Here is a 15512-nt window from a genome sequence, read left to right as displayed (position 1 = left end):
CCCTTCTATGCGTTCCACCTGGGAGAAGTGATGTCGACATCTTGTGGTGAATAGGCTAACTGCAGCCTCTATAAGTCTGAGCCTCTGAGTGCAATCAACTGCACTGAGCCATTTATTATCATACCTCCCAACATTTGAAGATGTGAAAGAGAGACACTTAAGCCACGCCCCCTGTGCGGCCTTAAGCCACACCCCTGCTTTTGCAGGAGGGTGACAATGGGAGGAATGAGTTTGCGAAGGAGGGTGCCAGTGGGTGGGAGAGGGTGACACTGGGTGGAAAGGGGGGTGCCAGTGGGTGGGGGAGGAAGGTGCCAGTGGGTAGGAGGAGGGTGTTAGTGGAAAGTGGAGGGTGTCAGTGGGCAGAGAGGAGGGTGCCAGTGAGCAGGGTGACACTGGGTGGGGAGGAGGGTGCCAGTGGGTATGACGAGGGTGCCAGTGGGTGGGGAGGAGGGCACCTGTGGGTGGAAAGGAGGGTGACACTGGGTGGGGGAGAAAGGTGCCAGTGGGTAGGAGGAGGGTGTCAGTGGGTAGGAGGAGGGTGTTAGTGGAAAGTGGAGGGTGTCAGTGGGCAGAAAGGAGGGTGCCAGTGAGCAGGGTGACACTGGGTGGGGAGGAGGGTGCCAGTGGGTATGACGAGGGTGCCAGTGGGTGGGGAGGAGGGCACCTGTGGGTGGAAAGAAGGGTGACACTGGGTGGGGAGGAGGGTGCCAGTGGGTGGAATGGAGGGTGACACTGGGTGGGGGAGAAAGGTGCCAGTGGGTAGGAGGAGGGTGTCAGTGGGTAGGAGGAGGGTGACACTGGGTGGGGAGGAGGGTACCTGTGGGTGGAAAGGAGGGTGACACTGGGTGGGGGAGAAAGGTGTCAGTGGGTAGGAGGAGGGTGACACTGGGTGGAAAGGAGGGTGACACTGGGTGGGGGAGAAAGGTGCCAGTGGGTATGAGGATGGTGTCAGTGGGTAGGAGGAGGGTGCCAGTCAGCAAAGAAGAGGGTGCCAGTGGGTGGGGAGGAGGGTGCCAGTGGGTAGGGGGGTCGTCAGTGGAGGGGGGGAGAATGTCTGTGGGTGGGGAGGAAGGTTCCCCTGTGTGGGGAGGAGATTGCCCTGGGGAGAGAGGACAGAAAAAAAAATGATCGAGGCGCCAGCCGCGCCAATAAGGGACGCGGGAGCCTGCTTTATTCCTCCCTCCCTTCCTCTGAATGCCCCCACCTGCTGTGAATGTGTCCCCCCCTGTAGGCAGTGTGTGCACAGCGGAGCGGTAGGTCCTCTTACCGCAATCCATGCGCACTGGCAACTGGAGTCTCCTGCTTCCTGTTTACCATGACGTCACAGGAAGTAGAGACTAGTTGCCGGTGCGCATGGATCTGCGGTAAGAGGACCTACCGCTCCGCTGCGCACACACTGCCTACGGGGGGGGGGGGGGCACACATTCACTGCAGGTGCTTATTGGCGCGGCTGGCGCCTCGATCATTTTTTTTCTGTCTTCTCTCCCCAGCCGGCCGGGACTTAAGGGGGGCTTCCCGGGATAGCGGGAGAGCCCCCCCCCAAATCGGGAGAATCCCGACCAATCCGGGACGGTTGGGGGGCATGTATTATTTCAATTATTATCATTTAGTATTTATATAGCACCGATATCTTGCGCTGTGCTGTACAGAGTATATTGTATTGTCACTTAACTGCCCCTCAGAAGGGCTCACAATCTACTCCCTACCATAGTCATATGTCTATGTATGTATCATGTAGTGTATGTATCATAGTCTAAGGCCAGAGCCAGGACAAGGTCCTCCAGCACCCAAGGCTGAGACACCAATGTGCACCCCCATCCCTGCCACCCCAGCCATCACACACTGATTGCTATTACACTAGGAGGTGCCCCAGGGCCCCCAATCCCTCCCCAACACCTTAATCTCTAGTCATCTGGCTTGCAGTCACTGCCATGTATTCCCTTTTCTTATTTCTCTGTGCTTCACACACAATAGGGAAATGATAGCTGAGTGAGTTGTGTGCGCCCCCCTCCTACACTACGCCCTGAGGCTGCAGCCTCGTTCGCCTCTGCCTCGGCCATGTCTAGGGCCAATTTAAGGGGTAGCCGATTAACTTATCTGTATATTTTTTGGGATGTCGGAGGAAACCCACACAGACAAAGGAAGAACCTACAAACTCTGTGCAGTTGTTACCCTGGTTGGGGTTTGAACCGGGGACCCAGCGCTGCAAGGTAAGAGTGCTATCCAGTACACCAAGTACAGTGGGGGGTTATAACCAGAATTTATTTTGGCTCATACAGGTTCCGTGCTGGTACAATGTACACATACATCATATGCATAGCACCACCCCCCACTCAGTGATGTTCTCCCTGCTGAGCAGGATCATTTGCATAGCACAGTCCCCTGCTCAGTGACATACTCCGTGCTGGGCAGGATCAAATGCATAGCGCCGCCCCCATTCAGTGATTTTCTCCCTGCTGGGCAGAATCATATGCATAGCACCGCCCCCGCTCAGTGACGTACTCCCTGGTGGGCAGGATCATATGCATGGCACCACCCCCGCTCAGTGACGTATTCCCTGCTGGGCAGAATCATATGCATAGCACCGCCCCCACTCAGTGACATACTCCCTGGTGGGCAGGATCATGTGCATAGCACCGCCCCCGCTCTGTGACATACTCCCTGGTGGGCAGGATCATATGCATGGCACCACCCCCGCTCAGTGACATACTCCCTGCCGGGCAGACTCATATGCATAGCACCGCCCCCGCTCAGTGACATACTCCCTGCTGGGCAGAATCATATGCATAGCACCGCCCCCGCTCAGTGACGTACTCCCTGCTGGGCAGAATCATATGCATGGCACCACCCGCGCTCAGTGACATACTCCCTGCTGGGCAGACTCATATGCATAGCACCGCCCCACACTCAGTGACATACTCCCTGCTGGGCAGGATCATATGATAGGGGGCCACCCCTTACTCAGTGACGTACTCCCTGCTGGGCAGGATCATATGCATAGCGCCGCCCTTGATCAGTGATTTACTCCCTGCTGGGCAGGAACATATGCATAGCACCACCCCCCACTCAGTGACATACTCCCTGCTGGGCAGGATCATATGCATGGCACCACCCTCCACTCAGTGACGTACTCCCTGCTGGGCAGGATCATATGCATCACGTTGCCCCCGCTCAAAGACGTAATCCCTGCTGGGCATGATAATATGCATAGCGCCTCCCCCCGATCAGTGATTTTCTTCCTGCTGGGCAGGATCATATGCATAGCACCATCCCCCGCTCAGTGACGTAATCCCTGCTGGGCAGAATCATATGCATGGCACCGCTCCCCGCTAAGTGACATACTCCCTGCTGGGCAGAATCATATGCCTAGCGCTGCCCCCGCTCAGTGATTTACTCCCTGCTGGGCAGGAACATATGCATAGCACCGCCCCCCACTCAGTGACATAATCCCTGCTGGGCATGATCATATGCATAGCGCCGCCCCCGCTCAGTGATTTTGGGCAGAATCATATGCATAGCACCGCCCCCCACTCAGTGACATACTACCTGCTGGGCTGGATCATATCCATAGATTTCCATTTCCACCTCTAGCGCCGTGCGATGAGCGTGGTACTTGCAGTAATGTGCTGTTGCCCTTGCATGAGCTCTGATACTTTCGGCGAACCACAATGCATTAAGTGTGCAAGGCCCCATACACTTTCACTGCTCTTGTGGCCTCTTGTGGTAAAATAGGGTAATGCAAGCCTGTGAGTGTGAAAGGGGCCTTCATTAGAGAGAAGAGGACCCTTTCTGAAAGAACTTCTCTAGAGCTTGTTTTGTATTGTATGGGAACTCAGCTGGCACTACGTCTGCTAGAAATCTGTCTCTAAAGTGATGGAGGTTTCTGAGCAGTTTTATAGCAGGCTTTTTGCAGCCACCTCTTCTTTAGCCATATCTGACATTGATGACTGGCTGAATACCACTTTCCTTCCCTTAATATAGGGCAGACTGAATTTCTAAATGAACCTCTTACAGAACTTGCGTACCAGCAATCTCTGGCCTCTTAAGGACCAGAGACTGCTGGTACCAAAAAACGGAGCTTACCGACGACTCGCCGTACAGACCTGCCGGTGCTGCCGATCGCGCCGTTCTCCCGTTGCTATGAAAACAGAGCTCTGTGTGCTGATCAGGAGCCGATTTCATTGAGATTGGCTCACAGTGATCACGGGGTCAGGAGCCAATGAAATGGCCTCCTGACCGGCTCACAGAGTTCTGCCACCATAGCAACGGCAGTGCAAGTGGCCTGCGTTTTGATTATGATTTAAAGTGGAGCGAGAAAGGATATCTCCTTAGGTGATGATACTGCCTAAAATAATATATTATTTTAGGGCCATTCCCATTAACCCAAGCCGTCAACTTGTTCTCAAATTTCAAAAGGTCTCCAACAAATTTATTTGGGGAAACACAACGGCTGTAAACTTGCTTTAACCTCTTGCCGACCGTGTCACGCCGATGGGCGTAAAGTCCTGGGGCTCTGTTTTGCAGGAGATCACGCGCAGGCTGCGCGCGCATCTCCTGTTTGGAGGGCAGAGCTCCGCCCCGCCTTCAATCTCTGAGCGGCTATTGCCGCTCGGGAGACTGTTAGACGGCGATCACCATCTATTTCCACGTACAGCGCTGCAATCGGCAGCAGCGATGTACTGGGGACAGCCGTGTGACACGGCTGTCCCCCTGGGGGACAAGAGAGCGATCGGCTCTCATAGGCAGAAGCCTATGACAGCCGATCGCTGTAATTGGCTGGCTGTGGGGAGGGAGGGAGGGAGGGAAGAATTTCAAAGAAACAGGGTTTTTTAAAAAAAAATAAAGTAACAATAATATTTATAATAAATAAATAAACACTGGGGGAGCGATCAGACCCACCAACAGGAAGCTCTGTTAGTGGGGAGAAAAGGGGGGGGGGATCTCTTGTGTGCTGTGTTGTGCGGCCCTGCCGCTAGGCCTTAAAGCTGCAGTGGCCAATTTTACTAAAAATGGCCTGGTCACTAGGGGGGGTTTAGCACTGCGGTCCTCAAGAGGTTAAAGTGAAACTGAAGCAAAAAAAACATTCTCTAATATTTGCAGTTTACAAATTACACTCTCTATTTTAAATGATGAAACAAAGCAGAGCGAATGAGCCTTTGAACTTCCTGACAGAAACACCTTAAACAAACAAGAAACGGTGAGACAGCTTGAGATAAGTGCTTCATAAAACAGCGCTGTAGCCATCCCAAGTTGGGTCGGAGAGCTCAGAGAAGCTCTTTTGCATAGATAACAACTAAAGTTGTTTAACTCTTCCTGTACTGGAAACAATATGAGACGCTTTTCTTTGCTACTAATGTTCTATTTCTTAGCTGTGCTACACATACAATTCATTATATCATACGTTTATTTTCAGTTCAAATTCCCTTTAAAGTAAACCTGAAGTGATAATAAACTTGTGAAATAATGAATTGTATGTGTAAAACAGCTAAGCAATAGAACATACTGTAAGTAGCAGAGAAAAAGTGTCTGGTTGTTTTCCAGTAAAGGAAGAGTTAAAAAACGTAACTTGTTATTTATGCAAAAGAGCTTCTCTGAGCGCTCCGACCCAACTTGGGTGGAATACAGTCCTGTTTTCTGAAGGACTTAAAACAGCCAAGAAACAGTGAGAGACAGCTTGGGATAAGGTTTTACTGCAGGGAAGTTCAAAGTATTTATTTCTGCTCTGTTTCATAGTTAAAAATACAGAGCGTGGTTTGTAAACTGCAAATTTGACAGAATGATGCAAAGTTATATATAAAAAAAAAGCTATGTCACTGAAAATAAAAATATGAGACTATTTTCTTAGCTATTAATGTTCGATTTATTATCTTTACTACATATATAATTCATTATATCATAAGTTTTTTGGGGGGGTTCAGTGTCACTTTAAATCTTATTTGTACAGAAGCCTGGGCAATGAAGGGCTGGAGCTCTTGACCTTCAGCTTTTCCTCTTGGCATCAAGGTTTTCACAAATGCTACTCTGGCTTAGACCCAGTACGGCTCTACCCTGGGCACAGTTTGAACCCTCCTCTATCTTACCATATAACATCTCTATACTCTCTGGCCTTAAGCCAGCAAATCAGCGGCTTCTAAGAAAAGAATCTAAACCTAGCAGCGGACAACCTTTGCCTCTGGTGTAGCTACAGAGATCTTTCATCTTAGCGCTCCCAAACTTTACTTTACCGGAGGCATACTTGTAACATAGCTGCCCAGAGACTTGGGCGCAGGATACAGCTGATAAACGGCTCACCCTGCTCAAGTCCCAGCAGCATTGTTTACTATTCCCCCTCCAGGTCACCATGGATAGTGGTGAAAGATGTAATACAGCTTCCAGCTATTGCTGGCGGCCGAATTACAGTGTTCTTGTAGTGATTTGTGCTCCGTCTTCTGACAGCGGCCAAATCAGTCACTGAGCGCGGCTATAGCTGTAATTTCTATTTATGGCCTATGGTGGCGCCGCTGCGCCCAAATCTCCTGCGCTGTTTTTACAGCACTTGATCCAGAGTCTCCCCCCCCCCCCCCTCCATTTTTGGATAGCAGTCAGTTACAAAAGGTAGAAGTTTTAGGATCTTACCACCTCTAACCACTTTTGGATGGCAGATAAATGTATCCCTCATTCTCTTTTCCAATTGAATAGGCAGCTCCTGGATTCAGAGCAATGCCAATATTACCAACTCAAACCTTAATAAAACACTCTAGTCATGATGGCTTGTCTAACGTTCTATGAAAGCCTAGATCTGTCTTCAACCCCCATCACCAGCAGGGTTTTGTTGCTCTACTCCCATATGACAGAAACAATGAATGATCAAAACAGTAGGATTATGCAGACTGGGACACAGACATTCACAAGCTATTATTAGCACCCAATTTAACAGCACCAAAGAACTGGAGAAGGGTATATGTTACATCTATCCGTTCTAGCCTTTGGGTAATAGCTAAACGTTGGAAGACACCTAGTCTCCCATTCAATCAAGGCAGAATAGAGGAAGTCAGGTTTTTGGATTATTTACATCATATTATGACTAATTACTTCCCCAAATAGCAAGCAAACTTGGATGCTTGGTCCAAATCAAATGTAGACACTACACCATGAATCATAAGAGCAATCTGTGTTAGCATGTATTGTTGATTCACTCAGAGACCATAGGATATGACTGCATTTCCTTTACAATTGCGCAAAAGGTGGATCAGCGCAGTGGGAGGGACGAGTACTTAACAAGTTGCATGCAAGCTGTTACAGGAAACTAACATCCTCCTCCAGTGGTAGACAGGTCATGTGTATGCTCGGTGTGTATTATATCCCACAAGTGGGGCTTGCACTCTTTTGCAGGTAGGCACTTGTCTGTTTTTAAGTAGCGCCGTTTGTTATAAATCGCCTTAACTGTTTCGACACCAGCAACTTCTTGTAGTTGCATCTCACAGACTGTGAGATAACTTGACTCTCAACACAGCAAGCAGGAGATAGACTTTTCTCAGGCTTCTTCAATATTTAAGGAGTTTATTCACTACACAGATAGACAGATACAGTTCATCATATCCTAGCAAAGCAGATCCTCATGTTTAAGTTCTTGTCATTACAGCTCTTGACTAACCTTCCTCCTGAATTTTAGTCAGTTACCTTCTTTCTAGACTACATTACTCTAGACTACCTATGTACAGCGTACATTAGATTAGCTTACATAAAGAATGGAAATACTTAGATGTCCCAGTCAGCATCTAGATAGCATTAAAGTAGGAAGCAGAGCAGGAATCAAAGAGAGCTCCGTTCGCCCACCCAGCTCTTTAATACCGACTAGGAAAGAGTTAAATGTGACCTCATCTTAGCCATCCCCCAGACCGGACTATTGGCTTAGACCCCTCGTGGTGTCATAATACACACCTACTCGATTAATATTTAATGATGCCTTTCGCTTACATACTGGAATGTGGTATTTTGTAAACATGGCCTATGTTGATTGTTCTTGTGGTGTACATGTTGAGGTCAGTGAGACCTGTGGCCTTGTCCATAGAACAGCTTCTTGGTATGTCCTCGTTCTGCTGACAGAACTGTAGATTTTCTCTCTAAGAGAAAATCCCCTTAAAGGGCAGGTCTGCACCCCAAGCCTTTTTGACTAACTCAGTCCAAATAACTGAGGCCTACTTAAATTATAACACTGTTCATTTCCTTGCCATGTACTAATTTAATTCATTTTTGGTCAGCTGCTCCCACTTAACAGCTTTGCTTTTGGTGTATATGCAGAGCTTCCGTTTGGGTTCAAGGTGCGTTTGCAGTTTCTGGGGGGGCTCAGCGCACCTCTGATTGGAGGCCATTCGGAGGCGGCCTGGTGATGCGCTGATCCACCTTTTGCGCAATTTTCGATTTTACTTGGTAGCGCAGCCAGGCTATGCATATGTATAGGTAGGATTTAGTTAGTGTTAGGTCCCCTCCCATAGGGAGTTGACTTCTCCGCAGTGGGAGGGACGAGTACTTAACAAGTTGCATGCAAGCTGTTACAGGAAACCAACATCCTCCAGTGGTAGACAGGTCATGTGTATGCTGGGTGTGTATTTTATCCCACAAGTGGGGCTTGCACTCTTTTGCAGGTAGGCACTTATCTGTTTTTAAGTAGCGCTGTTCATTTCTTTGCTATGTACTAATTTAATTCATTTTTGGTCAGCTGCTCCCACTTAGCAGCCTTGCTTTTGGTGTATATGCAGAGCTTCTGTTTGGGTTCAAGGTGCGTTTGCAGTCTCTGGGGGGGCTCAGCGCACCTCTGATTGGAGGCCATTCGGAGGCGGCCTGGTGATGCGCTGATCCACCTTTTGCGCAATTTTCGATTTTACTTGGTAGCGCACCCAGGCTATGCATATGTATAGGTTAGGATTTAGTGTTAGGTCCCCTCCCATAGGGGGTTGACTTCTCCGCAGTGGGAGGGACGAGTACTTAATAGGTTGCATGCAAGCTGTTACAGGAAACCAACATCCTCCTCCAGTGGTAGACAGGTTATGTGTATGCTCGGTGTGTATTATATCCCACAAGTGGGGCTTGCACTCTTTTGCAGGTAGGCACTTATCTGTTTTTAAGTAGCGCTGTTCATTTCTTTGCTATGTGCATTTCCTTTACAGGTTATTAAAATCCGGGGTTATGGTGGATTATGTGAAGCATAAATCACCTACATAAAAGCGAGATCATATTTCTCTGTACTCTTTTATACCTTGTTATTTGGTATTTGTTTTGACGCTTTTTCACTTACCATAAATTGTATTCCTCCTGTTTTTCTTCTTCTTCTGATTTACCTCAATAAACACAGTGAGGCCTTTTTTCCACAGGTAGTTGATAGGCAGTGAAATGCCTCTCAAACTCTCACAACTGCTCACTGCTGCCTGGTAACTGCTTGTTGCTGCCTGGTAACTGCTCACTGCTGCCTGGTAACTGCTCACTGCTGCCTGGTAACTGCTCACTGCTGCCTGGTAACTGCTCACTGCTGCCTGGTAACCGCTTGCTGAGCACGCAGTTTAACTGCTCGTGGAAAAGAGGCCTTAACCACTTAAAGGTGGCCACTAACGGTTCAATTTCTAGCAAAAAATCATTAGAGCGATCAGAAATTCTGATTGGAAGTGAAATCGTTCACTATACCATCAACGAACCAATCTTTGCTTTCTATCTATCACAACCAACAAGAAAATTCAAATTTTGGTTTCGATGAGAATCCAGTCAGACAACGAATCGTTCATAATCCATTGTGCCCAACAGAGATTATTTGCAACCAATCTGATCGGAATTTCTGATTGCTTAAATGATTTTTCACTAGAAATTGGACCGTTAGTGGCCACCTTTAGGACCAAGGGCTTAAACCCTCCTAAAGACCAGGCCATTTTTCACAAATTAGGCCACTGCAGCTTTAAGGCCTCGCTGCAGGGTCGCACAACTCAGCACACAAGTGATTTCCCCTTTTCAGCCCACCAACAGAGCTCTCTGTTGGTGGGCTTTGATCGCTCCTAGGATTTTTTTTTTTTTAGCCAATTTTTGTTTTTAAATATAGCTATTTTTTTTTTATTTTCATAGTCCTCCCCACCCTCCCCCCACCAGCCAATCACTGTGATCGGCTGTCATAGTCTACAGCCTATGACAGCGGATCACCCCTGAGCCTAATAGCGGGACAGCCGTGTCACACGGCTGTCCCCAGTACAGCGCTGCCTTAGATTGCAGTGCTGTACGGACGGCGGTTTTGCTGTCTAACAGTCTCCGATCTCCTGCGAATCCCCGTCCCAGGACTTTACTCCGATCGGCGTTAGGCGGTCCCCTACAGGTTAAAGGAACAGCAGGGCTCACAGTCTCTGCGTGTAATAAGAGTGGCCACAGACTCTCCATAATAGCAGGCGTCACACACCCCCTACTGACCAGACCACTCAATGCCTCCCAATCTGCTTCAGGCCAAAGACCATCCAAATTCATGGATGCAATCAATGCGCCGAAACTGCTGGAATTGGGCAAACAGACAGACCAGAAGGGAACCTGTGAGTGACACAAGCACTTCAATATACACAATTTTGTTACAAGGCTGCCACCACCTCTTTTATTCGGGAAAAGAGGGACCCGCTAGCTAGTCTGGACTAAGCAGAAAGGGTTAACAATCTAAAATTACTGAAACAATACAATACTTCAATGGCTACAATAGTAGCCACATTATAAAGTAAAATGGAAAAACAAAGAAAATTAATTCTTAAGGATTTGGAAGAAATCTGTACTTTGTGGAGGTCCAAGCAAGATGGTAGCCAGCCTTGGGTTCTCTGCTAGCTTCGGTTGTGGTCAAAATGGAGAACTGAGTCTGAAAATGCAGTGTTCTCTCTTATACACCCCTGCTCTGAGGGCGGAGCTCAGGTTCAGCCCCTGCTCTGAGGGTTATTGACCCCTGACTTTTGGAAATATAAGCTTCAAATATATGATTGGTCTATATTTCATTCAGGCAATGTTCATTGCACACAAATAATAATAGCAAATTGAAAAACCTCAAAGAATATGGATCACATTAATACCAGACATAAATAGGGTGTGACATTCCCTCCCTCAGAAGTTGAATAACGGGGTTGCGTCTTATGCCAGCTTCATAAAAGGGGTATGTTGATGATCAGCAGGATATTAGCAATCAACGATATACTTTTCACAAGTACAGTACCTCTTAAAGCGGACCTGAACTCAGAATGCCCTCTCTGCTCTAAAAGATACACAACAGCACGATAACCTTTAAACAAAATACAAATACTTTGTTATGGCTGATACAGATCCTAAAATAAATCTGCACAGTTTCTACTTCCTGGTTCATAGAAGCAGACATATTGTTAACAATCTGTGCTTTCAAACGAGCTCATCTGCCATCTCTTCCGTGGCAGTCATGTGACACAGGGGAGAGATCAAATTCCAGCTTGTGATTAGACACAAATGAGAGGAAATTACACTGTCTCTAAATACATACTAAATACATAGAGGGTGCACTTATCTCGGTTTCTCTTCTGTCTTGTGCAAGAGTTCAGGTCCTGTTATAAATTTGAAGATGTCATAAATAATATTTCCAGTGCTTGCTTCTGATGTTAGAACAAAAGGCTGATTGGCTGAAGTGTCTATTTTTTTTCCATGACAGGTTTATTGATTAATAATGTCATGCAATTTAGCCAGATTCACATATTACATGCAATGTCAACTCAGAATTGAAAGATGTAAAATAATATATTGTTATCACATAAAATGATACAACATGAAATGATAGATACTGTTAGAAAATAGCTGTCTCTATTGAAATATTAACAATTTAGATAAGATGAAGGATATATGAAAAACAATGATGGTGTGAAGATTTATGTCATACACTTATTTCAATTTGTCATTCCATAGAATGCAAGGAGACGCAGATTAACATCTCCCCATTCCAGGAAAGGACAATCATGAGCTTATTGAGCAGAGGGCTGAGAGAGCCCCAATAAGCTGGAACTTATATCTATAAGTAACAAGGCACTATGACCTTTGCAGTCAAATTATTCCATCGACTAGAAAGTTTAGAACAACAGCATAAAAGAAACGTAGTCCTATTAAACAAAAAACAATAACTTAAAGGGACTCCGAGCAGTGCAGAAACTATGGAAAGATGCATATCATTTTAAAGCTCTCTTTCTCCTCTTTCCAATGATATATAAACCGCCGTCCTACGCCTTTTAGTTTTCGCTATTTTCGCGATTGAAATTGCAGCGGCCGCGATTTCAATCGCGAAAATAGAGAAAACTAAAAGGTGTAGGGCGGAGATTTAGGTGTCACCAGAAAGAGGAGAAAGAGAGCTTTAAAATGATATCCATCTTTCCATAGTTACTTGTATTACACAGGGCGACTTTTTGTCGAATTCTGCAGCTCCATTCAGCAGAAAAAGTCGCCCTGTGTAATACAATGTAACTATGGAAAGATGGATATCATTTTAAAGCTCTCTTTCTCCTCTTTCTGGCGACACCTAAATCGTCGCCCTACGCCTTTTAGTTTTCTCTATTTTCGCGATTGAAATCGCGGCCGTGGCAATTTCAATCGCGGAAATAGCGAAAAATAAAAGGCGTAGGGTGGCGGTTTATATATCACTGGAAAGAGGAGAAAGAGAGCTTTAAAATGATATGCATCTTTCCATAGTTTTTGCACTGCTCGGAGTCCCTTTAAGGTAATAACACTTATCACAGCCTTGAAGTGTCTTAAGTGAAGTTTATTAACTCACCAATTTATAAAAATACAATGTCCATAGTACAATTCTTCATAGCATAATAAAAAATAGCTACAAAAGATTTCAAACAAAAATGAAAAAGAATGATGGTTCTTTGTCTTCAATGTAGGTCTGTGTAGGAAGACATATGGATTTGTGTCTGTGTATTATAGCGTGCCTGAGTAGATGTGTGTGTATATGTGGTGTGTATGTGCATGTATGTGTGTGTATGTGGTGTGTGTATGTGTGTGGTATGTGTTTATGTGGTTTTGTGTGTGTAGTTTTTATGTGGTGTGTGTATGTGGTTGTGTGTAGTTTGTATGTGGTGTGTGTGTATGTGGTGTGTACGTGGTAGGTGTTGTGTGCGTGTATGTGGTGTGTGTGTATGTGGTGTGTGTGTGTATATAACAATAAAAACAACAATAACAATAATATTTGTATAGCGCTTTTCTCCCTGGGGACTCAAAGCGCTGTGACCCTGCATTATGCAGTCTCAAAGGCTCGGGAAAAGAGGTGAGTTTTTAGCCTTTCTTAAAGCTGTCCAGAGAGGGAGCCTCTCGTACTGATTGTGGAAGTGAGTTCCATAGAGTAGGTCCTGCATAGGAAAAGGCCCGAGCACAAAATGTTAAGTGTATCCTGGGAATAACCAGCTTCATCTTGTTGGCAGAGCGGAGGGTGCGTGAAGGGGCATAAAGTTCCAATAGATCCGCTATGTATTTGGGTGCCATGTAGTGTAGAGCCTTGAATGTCAGCAGGCAGATCTTAAAATTGATTCTCCATTTTACTGGCAACCAGTGAAGAGTTTGCAGTACTGGGGAGATGTGTGAGCTGCGGGGGGCATTGCAGTACTGGGGTGATGTATGAGCTGCGGGGGCCATTGCAGTACTGGGGAGATGTGTGAGCTGCGGGAGGCATTGCAGTACTGGGGTGATGTGTGAGCTGCGGGGGGCGTTGGCTAGTAGTCTGGCTGCAGCATTCTGTACTAGCTGTAAGGGGCACAGAACCTTTTCTGTAGATCCAATGAACAGGGCATTGCAGTAGTCTAGGCGGGAGGATACAAATGCATGAACCAGGGCAGGTAGGTAGGTCTTCAGCTGGGATAAGGTGTTTGATTTTCGCTATATTTCTTAGATGGAAGAAGGAAGACTTGACGACAGCTGATACCTGCTGTCTGAGTTTTAGATTTCCATCCAGGATCACCCCAAGGTTTCGCACAGAGTCTTTATACTGTACAGTATCTCCCCCAATTGCTAGTTTGAGGTGGTGAGTGTTTTGAACTTTATCCATCATGTGTGGACCACCTACCACCAACACCTCTGTTTTGTCAGAGTTCAGCCTCAATCAGCTGGTGTTCATTCAATTTTGTAAATCCAGTAGACACGCATTTATGGATGCTGATGGGTCTTGGTGCCAGGCTTGAAGGACAGATACAGTTGTGTGTCATCTGCATAACAATGGTATCCTAGGCCATAGTTCTGGATTATTTTGCCCAGTGGGAGCATGTAGACTGCAAAGAGTAATGTTGATAGTACAGAACCTTGTGGAACTCCATAGGCAAGTGGCACTGGATTAGAGTAGTGTGTGCCCAGACATACTTGCTGTGTCCTGCCAGATAGGAAGGTCTGAAACCAGCTAAGAACAGTACCCCTTAGGCCACAGTAATTAATCAGTCGCTGGATTAGTATTTCATGATCCACAGTATCAAATGCTGCAGACAAGTCAAGAAGAAACAGAATTGAGCAATCAGGTAGATCATTCATTACTCGGACTAATGCCGTTTCAGTGCTGTGCCTTTTCCTGAATCCTGACTGAAAAGTATCAAAGATGTTGTTATCTGCCTGGCTTCTAGCTGGTTGGCGACTGCTTTCTCGATAACTTTTGACAGGAATGGTAAGTTCGCCACAGCTCTGTAGTTGGCCACAGAATCAGGATCTAGTGATGGTTTCTTCAAGAGGGGTTTTATGATTGCTTTCTTTAGTTCTTCTGGGAAAAGTCCACTTTGCAAGGAGCACTGAGTGATTTTGTGAAGTGCTGGCCTAATCAGCTCTGGGCACTGCATTAAGGATCCAGTTGGGCCAGGATCCAGGTCGCAGGTAGTTGGGCGGAGACTTTGAATGAGAATTCCAAAATCTTCTTCACTCAGAGTGTCAAAGACTTGCCATGGTGGTACGGTAGTAGGCATATGCAAAGTCCAGTGGTCAATTGATGTTGTTGGTGTAATGCTGGCACGGATGGTAGACACCTTGTTTGTGAAGAAGGCAGAGAATTCTTCACACCTTTCCCTGGAGAATGTGGTTGGGGCTTTTAGGCAGGAAGGACTGCAGAGTGATTCCACCGTATGGAAGAGTTGAGCAGCTCTGTTGTTGGTGGTAGATATTTTGTGTGAGATAAAGTCTGATTTTTTTCTTGGTTATTGCTTGTTGGTATTGTCTGAGGTGTTGAACTAGGCAATATTTGTGCTCCTCAGACCCTAATTTACGCCACTGTCTTTCTAGTCTGCGCCCTTTCTTTTTTAGATCCATTAGATCCATTAGATCCCATTCTGCCTCCTCTCATTATCAATAGATACGTCCCCACAAGAATCTTGAACATTTACAATACTTGTTTTAACAGATGTTGAAGTTTTAGCGCTGGGAATATAAAATGTTTTTAACATTTATTAAATAAGAGTGTATAAAACAGGATTAAGTATCTCTCCGTATCTGGTCATCAATAAAATTGCATAACATTTGCATATAATTGCTCACTCGCTCTTGAAAGT

The sequence above is a fragment of the Hyperolius riggenbachi genome, chromosome 10 (assembly GCF_040937935.1).
Source record: "Hyperolius riggenbachi isolate aHypRig1 chromosome 10, aHypRig1.pri, whole genome shotgun sequence".
NCBI lineage: Eukaryota > Metazoa > Chordata > Amphibia > Anura > Hyperoliidae > Hyperolius > Hyperolius riggenbachi.
Note: the sequence above shows the minus strand (reverse complement) of the source record.